Source organism: Lissotriton vulgaris, chromosome 1_1 (assembly GCF_964263255.1).
Source record: "Lissotriton vulgaris chromosome 1_1, aLisVul1.2, whole genome shotgun sequence".
NCBI classification, from domain to species: Eukaryota; Metazoa; Chordata; class Amphibia; order Caudata; family Salamandridae; genus Lissotriton; species Lissotriton vulgaris.
In genome coordinates this window covers 388,703,988-388,719,656 of record NC_141685.1, presented here as the reverse complement: position 1 = coordinate 388,719,656, position 15,669 = coordinate 388,703,988, and the positions used below count along the sequence as shown (strand labels likewise).

The 15,669-nt window shown below is 47.8% G+C and overlaps 1 long non-coding RNA gene across 1 annotated transcript; it reads left to right on the top strand.

Annotated features, from left to right (window-relative positions):
* The first annotated feature begins 947 nt into the window (after positions 1–947).
* On the top strand, positions 948–2,548 carry LOC147747228 (uncharacterized). Its single transcript, XR_015299462.1, has 4 exons — positions 948–1,077; positions 1,213–1,335; positions 1,429–1,555; positions 2,332–2,548. It is a non-coding gene; the product is annotated as an uncharacterized LOC147747228 (long non-coding RNA).
* Positions 2,549–15,669: the final 13,121 nt, after the last annotated feature.

The following is a 15,669-nucleotide window of genomic DNA, read 5'->3' as shown; positions in this document are numbered from 1 at the left end:
TCACTTCATGCAGCAAAACCACACTTGTGAGAACATCAAGTGGTTTATTGTAGAAAGGATTAATGGTAGTAGACGTGGTGGAGACATCACTATTAAACGCAAACAGAGAGAACAATGGTTTATATCTATTTTCAACACTGTGAGAGAAGGGTTAAACTCAAAAGAAGTTTAGGAACGGCTTATAAACTGAATCAATTCCCCGCAGCGTGATATGATCACATTGGCCAATTGAGGAACTGTAAGACATTGTAGGGTCTATCTTAGAGGGTCTCATACTGTTCTCGGGGCTGGAAATTATTATAGTGTTCGTCGTCCGGCCGCCTAATACAATTGACATGACAGCTTGGGAACATTGTGACGATCTTAGATTGTAAATAATCAGTTCACCCCTTAATATTGGACTTTGGGGGATCTGGCATGTGAGCCTTTATTGAGATGTGGGCAAACACTACGATCTGTGTTTTAAGGACTAGTTATATGAGTGCCATTTCTGGTGTCTATTACATAAGGTTGCAGACTTATTATATAGGTTGCTAAATACGATATCCATAAAATATATAAAAGGGATTTTTTTTGATATGCATATATTTATCTTATTACCATATTAGCAATAAACGGAGAAATGGAGTAACTCACGTGCAACAACCCCCTCCTTTTTTATAAAGAGGTTGGTGATAAAGTGTAAAAATAGAAGTAATATTGGGATATCACAGAGCTTCGAAAGGAACATATTGTATTAATTAGAATACCCCAGATTTTATTACAGATGGCTCACTAAAGAAAGCAGAATAATTGCAAGATGATTTGTTTTGCAGATGAGCACATACTAGTGGCAAGGGATGGTTAAGTCGAAGTAGGTAAAATGACTTGAGGCTCTTTTTTGATATTTACGGTATTGCAGGCGCGCTCAGATCCAACGTAATACTTGTGCCACACTTGCGGAAGTGCAGAGCGGCAGACTTGCACAGGTGTGGAACATTAGGCAGTACGGCACTATTTAAACGCTGGATTCCCATGGGAGCCTATCACGCAACCTTTGGGAATGACACGCTGCTGACTTTGCTACCAGAAAAAGAGGTACTTTATTAGATTGCGAACATAATAGAACAGAGGGCCGCTGCAGAGAATAGCTTGTCAAATGACTTGTTTCAATATCAGGCTTAACTTTTGCCCGAGTATATTGAACTTAGTTTGGGTTTGTTTTATGTTTAGATCTTCCGTAACTGGGATCTTTCATGATGGAGGTTACTGGGGATTGCGGCAATTATCGCATCTTGACTGACTCGACTTTAGAGCAGTTTATCAGATTACCGACAACGCTGTTGCCACACTAAAGTAGGTTTGGACATACCTCTGAGCAGTGAATTACGAAAAAACAAGTGTCCCATTATTATTGAAATTGCTGATTAGGTTTGTTTTCATATCCAGATTGAATAGAGTGGAAAATTGTGAAAATATATGGCACTTTGGACCGCGGATTGAAGCAAGGTTCTACTGGGTCACATACGCAGGATTCTGACAGCCAGCCCAGAGTGCTTAGTCAATATTATCTCAGGTACGGATTTATATATATATTACTATTGTAGAACACTCCATTGAATGAGCTAAGAGCTAGGTAGGTGAGATGGGCAGCTGTCCTTTTAAATATGAAATCGATGTTTTCTTCTCAGAAGAGTCAAGAAAGACTATGACTCTCTGAAAAATAAGGCCTGAGTGTGGTGAAACAGAAGTCAACAATCGGAAGACAGCATGACTATATTATATAAGAAAGCGTTTTTTACAACTCGAGCATATAACTATTACCACGTAAAGCAGAAGTCATATTTAGAGATTGGGTCTCATAATAAGGCAGAGTGAGCAGTATACCCCCTTCCCCATCCGAAAATAAAAATTATGGATATGGCATTTTGACCTAGGGGGTTTACAAATAACTGGGGTACCCGATTGACAAAATACAAGGGAGGCAGTCTACCCCCTGGAGTTTGGAAAATTGATAAGTTGAAGACCTTAGAATTTTTCCAATATATTTGCTCTCCATTAAGGAGGTAACAGTAGTACGATTAGCAAACTGAAGAGTGAACGAGGGTGGAATGATGATGTAGATAGATGTGAGAATTGGTGCCTAATAAGGATGTTTTTGGTTCTGAATGTCTATATTGATTGAAAATCATTGCAAATGTGGGTTTTAATTGGGGGCCTATACAAAAATCGATAACAATTGTTCATAAAAGATGAATAGGGGATTGATGAAAACTGGTTGTTCTGTTAAGCAAAAGAATTGTCAAGCTTTGTGGGGACAACACATTAATATGTTCTTTTTATGTTTTTTAGATTGAATTTGGCTTTTAACTTTGAGAACGGAAAAAAGAGATACCACAAAGTTTTTTGTCTTGAAAAAGGTGGTGCACAACGAGCAGCACACCGAAACGCATCAACACTATTGTCATTGTTAAATCCGAGGAACAAATGTGCTGTCAGTCTCAAATATTAGCCTGACGTGGTGTTCAAGATTCTAACGGATTAATGATATGTGATGATTTCGAAATGAATCGCTTGATTTTGTCTCTTTCTTGTAAATGATTTTAACTTTTTATGATTGTTTTTGTGAAATGAATTTTTCATTATTGTGTTTTTAATAACTTTCATTAATTACGTAATAAATTTGGATATTGTTTTGACAATTTTGGAGTCACATTTGCAATGGGTTTGTATGTGTAACCTGGGGAGATCCCTCACTCTGGCACAAGTGTGGATGAAGTATTGTATGAGTTTGAATTACTATTTGCGATAATAAGTCCAAGGGGAAATTACACTACAAGTCAAATTCATACCAGCTCTCCGCCCTCTTCATTGACTTGAAGTCAGGCTTCGATAAGGTACAGAGGGAATGGCTGTGGGCGGTGCCACCGAAGCTATTGGATGTGATCATCAAGTTACATACCCACATTTGGGTACAAATCAAGGTAGGAGATGGTCGGAGAACAACATGTAAGATCAGTATAAACATAGGTCTGAAACAGCGGAGAATCTTAGCACCCTGTCTATTTAACATATATACGGTGACCTTGCCAGCCATCTGGCCCAATTGGTGAGTGACCCCCCAAGGCTGGCCCAGGAACTACTAGGATGCCTCTAATACACAGAAGACATCATCCTGCTCAACCAAACGTTGATAGGTCTGCTGTGACCAATTGAGTGTTTATATTCAAAACCTGATCCTGGAGCTCAATTACACTAATACCAAGGTGGTCATTTTTTTGAAAATTCTTTATTGTCAGGAATTCAGAAGAGATAGCAGTACGTCATTATGGCATTACAGTAACATAACAGCTGTTCGTTCCCAAAGCGGGGACAGTACGTAACATAGTGTACAATAACAGTTACCGTATTTATGCAGGGCCTAGTAAGTGAGGTTAAGAAACAAATATATGTAGCATAAGGCCCAGTGGATCCCCTTCCTCGAAACCCCATCCCGCCCACACGATTCCAGGGCAGAAGGCTGAGTGTTCTCTTACAGCGCAGGAGCGGGGATTCACAAATATAAAGAAAACCAAACAGAAAAACCAAACAATCGTCATCTTGATATCAGAGTCCGTGTACAATCGTCTATACCCTCTCACATGCTCACAAAATCAGCTTTGCGTTCAGAGTGTTGGAGCGTGCATTACTCCCCCCGGCCCCTCCCCTGTGCAAAGTGGTCCTCCATTGCCACTAATCATCCTCCTCCTCCGAGTCTGAGTCCTCACCCTCAGGCAAAGCTTCGCAAGGGTCACCTCTATATGCGTTCCATTTCAGCCACACCCGGTTCCATTTGCGGGGACAGGCCCTCAATACATACACTGCTCTTTCCTTAACCATGAGAAGGTCCATATTTCTTGTCCATCCCGCCACCGTTGGTAACTCCGGAGCCCCCCATCTCTGTGCAATGTCGCGTTTGGCCACTGTCACTGCTAGGGTGACCCACAACTGTTCATACCTGTTGAGGTCCGTTGGTTCCCAAATGTTCAGTAGGCACCTGCGAGGTTCCGGGAGCACAGACACATTCATGGCTTGAGAGACTGTTCGCATAATTTGACGCCACAGTTCCCTTATTTGTGGACATTCCCAAAATGTGTGTAGGAGAGTCCCCTCCTCCCCGCATCCCCTAAGGCAGTACGGGTGCTGCGCCCTATGTATTCTGTGGAGCAGTGTGCGTGTGTAGTAGGTGCGGTGTAGCACCTTGAGCTGTATCAGGCGGAACCTTGCTGAAATGCCCACCTCCCTTGGGGAGGCTAATGCCTCATTCCACTCCGTTTCATCCATGTCGTTTAGCTCGGCCACCCATTTCTCTTTCAGCTTGTGTGTGGGATCTGGCATGTTATTAATTAACTTCTTATATGTGAGCGAGGTTGCCTTTTGCTCCATGTATTCGGTAAGTAGTCTATCCTCAAGGGGCGAGGACTCTGGGAGTGTCGTGTCTGGTGGGATGGCTCGCAGAAGCGCATGTCGAATCTGTACATAGCGGTATGTTTCATTGGGCCCAAGGTCGTATTGTTGCTGAAGGTGTTGGAAGGGAACAATCGTGTCTTTGTCCCAGAGGTCCCCAACCACCGAGATCCCTATGTCGTCCCATCTCGCAAAGCCTTTACAGGCCCTAAGGGTGCCCAGTGCCTTGGTATCCCAAAGGGGCGTCAGCCTAGTGATCTTCCCCTTCCATCCCAGGCGTGCCTGTGCCGTGTGCCAGAGTGTTGCTGTATGGAGTGTAGGGCCTAGCAGGGTCTTGACCTTTGCGTAATTATACAGTACTGAGAGCATGCCCTCAGTCCCCAGTTGCGACCAGTCTGCCTTGTATGCGGGGTCATCTCTGGAAACGTGGATCCAGTGATTAATCACTTTTAGCTGTGACGCCCAGTAATACAACTGGAGGTTGGGTAGTGCGATGCCTCCCTCGTACCAACTCCTCACCAGTTTTGCCTGTGCTATACGTGCCGGTCCGTTACTCCACAACAGGTTGGAGACCAACGCCGCCACTCGTCGGAAATACTGCGGGCTAACCAAATAGGGAGAGTTCTCCAGGACATACAGAAACCTCGGGAGAGCCATCATTTTGTAAAGAGCTGCGCGCCCTAGGAGGGTCAGTGGCAGCGAGGCCCAGTATTGGACATCTGCACGCAATCGCTGCAGAGGCGGCTGCAAGTTTTCGTCATAGAACTGTTTAGCATTTTTCGTTACATAAATACCCAGGTACTTGAAAGAGGAGGCGGTCACTTTAAGAGGGCAGGTAGCCGGCAACACCGGAGCCGGGCCAGCAAGCACATATAGTGTCGACTTGGTCCAGTTCAGGGTATACCCGGACGCTTTACCATGGTCATCGCAGATCGCCAATAGGGCAGGTACCCCTCCAGTCGGGTCAGTCATGTACACCAACATGTCGTCGGCGTAGAGGGAGACCTTGTCTTCCCACCCGTCGTTCCATGCAATTCCTCTAAATAATGGCGTTTCACGTAGCAGGATCGCCAGCGGTTCTAGAACTATCGCAAACAACAGGGGCGATAGCGGGCACCCTTGTCTCGTTCCTCTCCCGAGTGGAAAGGTCGAGGATATACGCCCATTCGCAACCACCTGCGCCATCGGCCTGGTGTAGAGTAGCCGCACCCATGCCAAATACAGGGGCCCGAAGCCCATGCGGGTTAGTACAGCAAAGAGGTATTCCCACTCAACTAAATCAAATGCCATTTTAGCATCTAAGGAAAGTATCACAGCCTGTTCCTGTAGTAGATGCGCCTTTGCCAACACCCCGTGGACCCTCCTCAGATTGAGTGCCGTGCTTCTATGTGGCATAAAGCCCGATTGGTCAGGGTGGATTAGGGTAGTGAGATGTTTGGTGAGGCGGCTGGCCAGTAATTTCGCCAGGACCTTCGCTTCTGTGTTAAGCAGTGATATGGGTCGGTACGAGGCACAGTCGGTTGGGGGCTTAGACGGTTTCGGGATAGCCACAATGGTGGCCGTGCGTTGATCCAGTGGGAGCAGCGCCTTTTGTAGGCTATCATTGAACATGTCTAGGAGGGGCTTGGCCAGGATGGAGTCCATCGCCTTGTACCACTCCACAGGAATCCCGTTCGGGCCTAGGGCTTTGCCGGACTGTAACGCCTGTATAGCCAACTGTACCTCTCCCACCGTGAGGTCTGCCTCAAGTTCCTGCTGCGCTTCTGGTGAGAGCACAGGGATATGGATGTTGCTAAGGGAGGCCATGGCTTCCCGTTCCGTGACCGTCCGCGTCGGTGTGTAGATGTTCTGGAAGTGGCAGGCTAGGGTTTGAATTATGTGTTCTGGGTGAGTTTGCAGTGTGCCGTTCGCATCGTAGAGGCCATGAATCCCTTTGTTGCTGCCGCCCCGCTTGTCGAGCCATGCTAGCATCTTCCCGGCCTTATCGCCCACATCATAGATTCTGTGTGCTGTGCTCGCAAGGTGCCCTTTAGTGATCACGGTAAGGTGTGCCTGATGTTGCTGCTGGCGGAGCTGCAATTCATGGAGTGTCGCAGGAGTGGGGTCTGTCATATGCGCAGTGTTCGCCGTGTGCAAGGCTACTTCTAAATTGGCCAGAGTGGCCCTCGATTCTCTTTTATGCCCAGTAATGGCTGATATGGAAGCACCTCTGAGGACCGTCTTATACGCCTCCCACAGAATTGAGGGTGAGGCGACCGATCCCGTGTTCTCAGTGAAGTAGTGTGTTGTGATTAATTTGAGCTTTTTCTTGATGCTAGGGACCTGCAAATAGTTGGGATAGATCGGGTATAGCCTACCCCGTTTACAATCCTTGGTGGAAATATGAAGGGAGACCGGGGAGTGATCAGAAATCCCTCGCGGCAGAATGTCAATACTATCTACAGAGCTCAGTCCAACCCCCAGAGTGAAAAAGTAGTCGATTCGGGAGAGGGTGTTATGGGGTGCGGAGTAGTGTGTGTACTGCTGCGCAGCAGGGTGTAAGTGACGCCAAATGTCCGTGAGGCCCATCGCAGATAGAAAGCCCGGGAGTGCTGCGGCTCCTCTCGGGCGAGCTCGCTGGGGAAAAGTATCCAGTAATGGGTCAGTGATGGCATTGAAATCTCCCCCCATGATTACATCTCCTTCGGGGAGATCAATAAGGAATCGGCTAAGCGCCGGTAGGGCTATAGCGTGTAGTGCGGGGGGGATGTAGACAGACACCACATTCACGGCCCTCCCCTCCCACTGTCCCGAGAGTGCTGCAAACCGGCCCTGGTCATCAGTTTTGTGGCTAGTGACTAGGAAGGGGGAGTTGTTCCTGAGGAGTATCCCTGTGCCCCTGGAGCCCGAGGTAAATTCGGAGTGTACTGCCATGGTGTACCCACGCCTGTTCAGGGCCTTACAGGTAGTTCCCGCTAAATGTGTTTCCTGCAGTAGTACTAGGTCAGACCGAGCACGCTTAACAGTTTGCAGCACCAAACCCCTTTTTATTTTATCTCCCAACCCTCTGACATTCCAGGTGAGGAGCTTCAGTGGGGGTACTATCGTCGTTATAGGGGTACCCATCGCTGGTGTAGTGTGAGCACGCTGTGCCATGTGTTACGAATCGTGTTCCCCATTATCAGGCGGAGAAAGGTGTCAGGTTGCGGAGGCAGTGCACGCCGTCCACTGAGTGCAGAGTATTCATGCCCTGTGAGATTGCAATAAAGATGACGATAACCTTGAAACTTAACTTTAACTTGAATTCCGTAACTCCCATCCCTCCACCCCCTCCCTGCTCCCCTGCACCACGGACGAGTTCCCGCCCGCTTCCCCAACTTGGCAGAGTGCTTGTTACCCCCCCCTATCTGGTCTTACTTGCTTGTGGGGTTGGTGAGTCCCCTACAGGCACCGGCCATAACCCGCCCTACTCAGTTCCATCGGCCCAAGGTCCCAAGTATAGAGTTCAGCGTTTGATGCTTCCAGCGACGTCATTCATCCCCTGCTAGGTTGACTTGAATCAAAGGGATCCCTTTCAAGATCGGAGTCCAGGCCCCCGGCCGCGCCCTGTTCAGTGGCCGGGCTGGGCTCGCGGCGCTCCGGCGTCTTGTCCTTGCGGTGATCTTGGCGGTCCTTGCGCGGGCGCTGAGGCTTGCCCGCCGGTCTCCAGCCATCCAGCCATTCTCGTGCTACTTCAGGATTGTCGAAGAACCACGTCCTTCCCTCGGCCACAATCCGCAGTTTGGCGGGGAAGAGCATCGAGTAGGGTAGTTCCCTGTCTCGCAACGTCTTTTTGACCGCATTGAAAGATTTTCGACGCCTTGCTACCTCGGCCGTATAGTCCGGGAAGAACGCCAGCGTGGAGTTCAGGATCTTCACCGGCGGCGCCACCCTGGCCGCCTGCAAAATGGCGTCCCTGTCCCTATAGTTAAAGAGTCTGGCCAGCACTGGTCGCGGTGCAGCCCCTGGTTGGGGCGTACCCCCGGGGACTCGATGAGCTCTTTCAACGGAGAAGAAGGTTGAAAGTCCCTTAGGTTGCAATTTTGACTTGATAAGATCCTCTATGTACAGGTCCATGGCTCCTTTTCCCTCCGATTCCGGTAGGCCCAGAATACGGACGTTATTCCGTCTCGAGCGTCCTTCCTGGTCGTCCAGCTTTTCTTGCAGTAGCTTGGTTGTCTTTTCTAGCCGTTCCATCGCCACCTGAAGGTCAGAAGTGTCCTCAATAAGGGATTTCGTGACCACCTCTACCTGCGACACCCTCTCCGACATTTTTTTGAAATCCGCTCGCATCAGGTTCACCTCCGTGGAGATTGTGCCCACCGTCGCCTGGACGTCTGTGAGAGTTCTCATGATGGCCTCCAGTGTGACTTTCCCAGTCCCGTTGGTGTCAGAGGAAGCACCGGCTGAGTGCCTACCTGGACCTTGTGAGTGGTTGTTCTGGGCATAGGCAAATTTATCGAGTTTTGATTGCGTCGCCGTCATGCTCCTCGTGTTCTTGCCCGTCATGATGGCGTGCTTGTAGACGGCAGATAGGTCGTCGCTATGTCGATTGCGGTGTGCACAGGTCTCGGACTCCGTACAAGTTGTCTCCTCCACGTGGGCCGTGGCGCCGCGCGATATGGTCGCCGTAGCCGCCGGGCCGCTGGGGACCGGTGCCACCACGGTGAAGGCCTTCCTTTCCAACGGCAGTTCGGAGTAATGGTCAGTGCTGTGGCGGATCCGCGCCGAACCAGGCGTCGTCTGTCTAGGTGCGCCGTAGTGGAGCTCAGCGCCAGGCAAGGTGGAGCAATGCCGAGTCCTCCCGGCCGGAGAAGGTGCGCTTCCGGTCGGCACGCCCCCAAACTCAGGGCCGGGGCTGCCGAGTCGCTGTAGGCCTCGTCTCACTATCGATGGATGGAGCACTTCCCGGCGTCGGATTCTCGCTGGAAGCGGCTCTTTATGTGCCGCTCGGTCCCCGGGGCCGATTTCACCCCTTCAGGCAGGTTAGTATACGGATGTGCATGCGGATTATTGTGCGGGCCGGATTGCCTCGCGGAGCTCCCGGGTTAAGCTGCCGCCATGTTCGGCAGTTGGCCACGCCCCCCCGTGGTCATTTTTTTGATTTCTGCTGCCAAACTAAAGCCCACATTTTTATGGCGGGCAAACATATGTGTCTTAAAATAGGTCATATCATGCAAATATCTTGGAGTCAATATGGACTCCCATTTAACATTCAAAGAACACCTTGTCACCAGAAGAGTCATGGCATTAAATTCCTGTTTGCATTCAAAACTATACACACAAAGACACGCAATGCATCAACCTACCTCCTACTTCAGCTCATTAACACAAAGTTCATGCCATCGATCACCCATGGCTCTGAACTGCTGAATTGGGAAGAAGCGGCTACCCAAAATCTGTTACAGTTGAACCTTTTCAAAAAAGCTGTTGGGGATACCATAGTTTGTCAGCAAGCCCAAGTCAGGCTAGAGCTTTACGTCATCCACCTGGGCCCAGCAAGGAACGGGACCCTAGGAAAATGATGCTGGAGGCTGAGATCTGATCAACTCAACATAATGAGTCCTGCCTGTGTTGGCAGGAAATGAGAAGACAGCCCCATAGTGAGGCTTCCTGGGTCTCTGCTTTACAACAGTCAATAAGAGCTTCAGAACTCGAGGATGCCTGGGGCATACCTATGGAATATGCTGCCTTCCAGTGGATCAGCAACATAGCTGCCAAGCTCTCATCACACATTCTTGACATGGCAGAATCCACACACAAATGTCACAGTTGGGAAGTTCTCCCATCATAAACTACCTGGGCCCACATCCATACCTAACTGCCCAATTTTCCACCGCAATGAAATACGCCCTGTGGGGCATTCGACTCGGTGTTCATCAATCTGAGGACTTGGACCCCACTTGCAAGCAGTATTGGACTAACAATGACTCACTTATGCGGATACAAATATGAAAGCTTAGTGCATCTGCTCTGTGTGTCCCTCGCCCTCCTAGTCCAAAGGTGAGCAATGCTATGGCCAGCTTTAAGAGTCCTGCATGTTAGATCATGCTGCCCGGCGGTGACAGCTCTTCCAAATGGGTCTTCAGTCTAATTGTCCTGCTAGGTAGGGATGTTCATCACATATGTATCTAGTAAGCTGAAAGAGCGCAGCGGGCGCGCCGTTTGCGCGCCGAAGATGCGCCTAAGGCAAGCCCGTCTGCGCCCGTCCGCGCCGGCTCCGTGCCTAGGGCCGGCCATGCTGCCAGTTCTCCGGCCGCCCAGACACTTACCTGGTCCAAATCACAACTCATGGACATAGGTAAGTCATCTTGTTCTTCCCCCTCACCTTGCTGCTTTCCCCTACCCACCCCCTTCTCACATAAATGCCCTAACTGCTCTTTCTTACTCCACCCCATCTGGACCTGCCCACGCAAATCAGCCGACACCAGCCCCAACCCCTTCCCTTCCGAAACTTACTCCATGGGACTAGTAAACTGCCGCTCACTACCAGGCCACGCCAATGACATCTGGCTGCTACTATCCTCGTCACCCTGGGACATAGTTTTCCTAACTGAGACCTGGATTAAAGACAGTTCCAACCCTGACATCGCTCTAGCTATCCCACCGGGCTACAGATTCTCTGGATTTAGCCGCGAAGGCTCTGAACCAGGAGGGGAATAGGAGTAATTCTAAGGAATCACTTAAGAATTACCACCAGGAAAATCACTAACGCCAAACCTATAGAAGCTCTATACTTCTCTATCATAGACTCCTCCACTGCCGTCTCCTCAGGGTTGCTGGCCTATGTTCCCCCTAACTCTCCCCAATCTGCTATCCAAGAGCTATTAGCAACTACAGCAGATCTATCCCTCAAACACTCTGACTTCATTGCTCTGGGAGACTTCAACCATCATGTAGACGTCAGCAGCTGCAATCGCGCAGCCCTTCTCCTGGACTCAATGCAAAATCTTAATCTATCAAAAAGGGTATCTGGCCCTACTCATGTCGCTGGGCATACTCTTGACCTCATTTTCTCTAATCATGAGAAACTTACAACCTTTCCCCCTTTACCCCTGACATGGTCTGACCACTACTTAGTACCTTTTCAGATCTCCCCACCCCAAATTGTTAAACACAACGCCGCCATAAGAACGTATGGCAGAAAATGGAACAAACTCTCTCTTACAGCCTTAGAACAAATATATGCTACGACTCACAGCCCTCTTCTGGATGACCTAGACACCGCAGTGTGCACACTAAATAATGACCTCACTTCTGCAATAGAAAAAATAGCCCCATTGCGTCCTCTCACCTCCAACAGGCAAAAACCCTCTGCCCCTTGGTTCACACAAGAACTCAGGACACATAGAAGCAAGTGTAAGAAACTTGAACGTCTCTGGAGACAGAGCTATGACCCAGCAGCCAAGGCACTCTACAAACAAGGCCTTAAAGAGTTTCGTAAACTCAAACACCACTCTATGAGTAGGTACTTCTCTGATACCATTGCCAAAGCTAAGAATTCCACCAGGACACTCTTCAATATAGTGAAAGACTTCACACAGCCCAATGCCCTCGTTGCCCCTATTCCCTTGTCGCAAACACTATGCGACAGTCTCTCAAATTTCTTTGAAGAGAAAATTATAAACATTGCAACCACCATCCAACAAAATGGCAAGTTCATCACCAAAAGTCCCGACACGAATCACAATCATAATCTGGCCTTTACAGCATTCCAACCTCTTACTAAGGAACAAGCTACGAAATTATTTCTGGACTGCAAGTCGGGCTCTCCTCTAGACCCTGCTCCAGCCTCAATCCTGAATGACATTGCTCCTTTAATTATCGACTCTCTTCTCGAAATCTGGAATTTCTCCCTTTCCACCAGTGTGGTCCCTGCTGCCTGGAAACATGCACTCCTTATCCCTATCCAAAAGAAAGTAGGTATGGACCCTCTTTGTCTGAGTAACTACCGTCCGATTTCACTTCTGCCCAAACCCGCCAAAGTACTAGAGAAAGCAGTCCAGCTCCAACTTTCAGACTATCTGGAATCTAACTCCCTGTTTCATGACACCCAGTCAGGCTTCAGACCGGACTTTAGTACCAAGTCTGCACTACTCGAAGTCTCTGAGTCAATTAGAGAATGCACGGACAGGGGAGAGGAGGCCATGTTGGTACTCCTCGACCTGTCCGCTGCATTCGACACCATCTCACACGACACACTAATGACTCGCCTGCAAGAGACAGGGATTGGCGGCCCTCCCCTCCTGTGGATAAAATCTTTTTTAAATAACAGAACCCAACAAGTGATGCTAGGATCGTTTCTCTCTGACAAAAAACCACTGACCTGGGGAGTCCCACAGGGCTCTGCCCTGAGCCCTCTCCTCTTCAATGTGTACCTTAAACCTCTAGCAAAAATTGTGGAATCATGTGGAGTCAAGGTGACTTTCTACGCCGACGACACACAACTGGTGTTCTCCTTTAAAGACCATGATGAAAAATCATTTGACAACTTCCGCAACTGCATGGTAAAGATCGCTTCATGGATGGCCGAGAACAATTTAAAACTCAACACTGATAAGACGGAAGTCTTATTTTTAAATCAAAAATCTCCTTTACCCCCCAATATCTGGTGGCCATCCGAACTAAACCCTCCCCCTGTGCCGGTCCCAGCGGCCCGAAACCTAGGATTCCAATTCGACACTGCTCTCTCCTGCAAAACCCAAATCAGTAAAGTAACCTCTGCCTGCTTTGGAAAGCTACGCATGTTAAAAAAAATCATTCCCTACCTACCACTTGACTCCCGGAAAACAGTAGTCCATGCCCTGATAACCTCCCACCTGGACTACGCAAATAGCCTGTATTTGGGGGCACCTGCCTATCTCATCAACCAGCTACAGAGAGTCCAGAACGCAGCGGCCAGATTAATCAACAATATTCCTTTTCGACACTCCATCTCCCCCCACCTTATCAAACTCCACTGGCTCCCAATAAAAATGCGTATACAATTCAAAGCCCTGACCCTGGCCTTCAGAGCCCTCAATGACCGTGGCCCTGCATACCTCCGACGCAGACTGAGACTCTCTCATTCACAGCGTAACCTCAGATCCAACAATCTACGCCTAATCACAACCCCCCGTTTCCGCCTCACACGCACGGGCGGAAGGGCCTTCGCCGTTGTCACCTCTAAACTCTGGAATCAGTTACCCACAGAGTTAAGATTCGCCTCCTCAGAACCCCTTTTCCGAAAAAAATTAAAGACCTGGTTCTTCTCCCAGATCTAAACTCTCATTCCTTCCCTATTCCCTCCTCTGAGATAAGGTCTTCAGCGCCGGGACACCTCCGTCGGAGGTAGCTGTGCGCTCTATAAAACACTAAATAAATAAATAAATAAATAAAAGAGCACTGATATCATTAGCCGAGTGGCGACAGGCTGCCAGGGTCTGGATTGGAGATAGTTTTTTGATGTGTAAGCAGCCCTGTTACTTCAAGCAGAACCTAGTGGCCTTGCATGAAGTGTGCTATAACTGTTCAGGAGAGCCATCACTGCAGGGTGGCAGGACCTAATCTGAAGGGCCGTCAAAGCTGGACAAACAATTTCCATCTAAGGAGTAAGACAGCTGACAGACACACAATAAATGAAGTAAACTTTTGTGGCTGTGACCGCATAGATGACATTGATGATCCAGTCAGGACTGCTTCTAAGAGGGAACCAAGTCCTTTGATGGAAATGCACCCAGTCAAAATATTAATAATGAGTGTTGAGTGGGTGCTGCAATATGGGACATCGGATATGGTTGCGGCTGCAGAAAGTATAGGAGTGCTGAACCTCTCATGCATGTCGTTTCTAGGCAAACTCTGCCTAAGCGATAGTCTGAGATTGAGAGTTGTAGCCTTCTTAGTGATCAGTTTGACGGCAATAAAGTCCAGTTTTGTATTCAAAGATCTCTAGGTTTAGGGTGCTTAAGGCCTGCTGAAGAACCGTTGGTCACAAGTTTTTGTGATTGGACTGCGCCCTCATTTCCAACCAACTCAATGCAGCCAGTGAATCTTGTGGGGCTGCTCTAAGCTTCCAACAGAGTTTGATAAGGATGCCACTCCTGACCTGGCTTTGATCGAACAGGCCGAACTCCAGTCTCACCTGAGCTTGAGATATATAATGCAGAAGCCGCAAGAGGCATTTAAACAGGGTCGATTGGAGCTGTTTTATGCATTTGCATTTTTGGAGAGTACCTTAAATGTCTATCTTAATTGTACATTACTCAGTGATGGTTAATAACGTTTTGACAATAGTGGGAGACATTGTAAAGTACTATGGTCAAATAAGGAGAGTTTGGAAGTAGTTGCGAGGCCTTTATTCTGAGAGCAGGTAAGATAATATGACTAATAAACTTATCTTTATTCATCATCCTGGAGATTATTCATGATTTTACACTGGCGACGAGGATGGGATCCGATAAGGAAAAAGCGATTCTTAAAACAAGTACGAGCAAAGGCTGTTAATTATCGGTGTTCGTTAATAAACAAAGCGTGCATCAGGACCGAGCGTCAGAAGCTTATTCAGAGGTAATTACTGTGTTTTATAAATAAACAAAGTGCTCATTGCCTCTTGCCAACAGTCAATTGTTCCAACTGTCGCTTTTAAGTTGCTCAATTGGACACATTGAAAAACAACATTGACATGTTGTCTCACCTGTTGCTATGTCACCCCATTTTTAGTGTAAAATCATCAATAATCTCCAGGATGATGAATAAAGATAAGTTTATTCAGAAGAAAGAAATGTCCCACCCATCAGCTTGATCTAGTCAGGTGCAACTGACTTGCTGGCCACACATATATATTCCATTGCTATGGTGCTGCTTAAACAATAACTAAAACCCTTAAAGGAACAGCTATATACATTTAAGTAAAAGGCACAATATTACACACCTTCCTTTCATACAATACAACAACAAACACAAAAAAATAAGCAAGAGATTAATGAGAAATTGTATACTGTGTAACATATCTTAAAAATTCATATGAAAGTCTTTGAATCTGGAAGGTACATTTCTTTCCCAGCATTCTATTTGAATCGGAGTAGGAACATTAGATGTGGTATCAGGTTCACATGTGTAAACCTTGTTTTTGTCATTTTTGTCATTGAATAGTGCTTTATTTTTCAATACAACCACGCTGTTTAAATTCCTTATGCGAGAGTCTTTGGTCTTTATCGCATTTCTTAAAATCTTGACAACTTTGTGGGG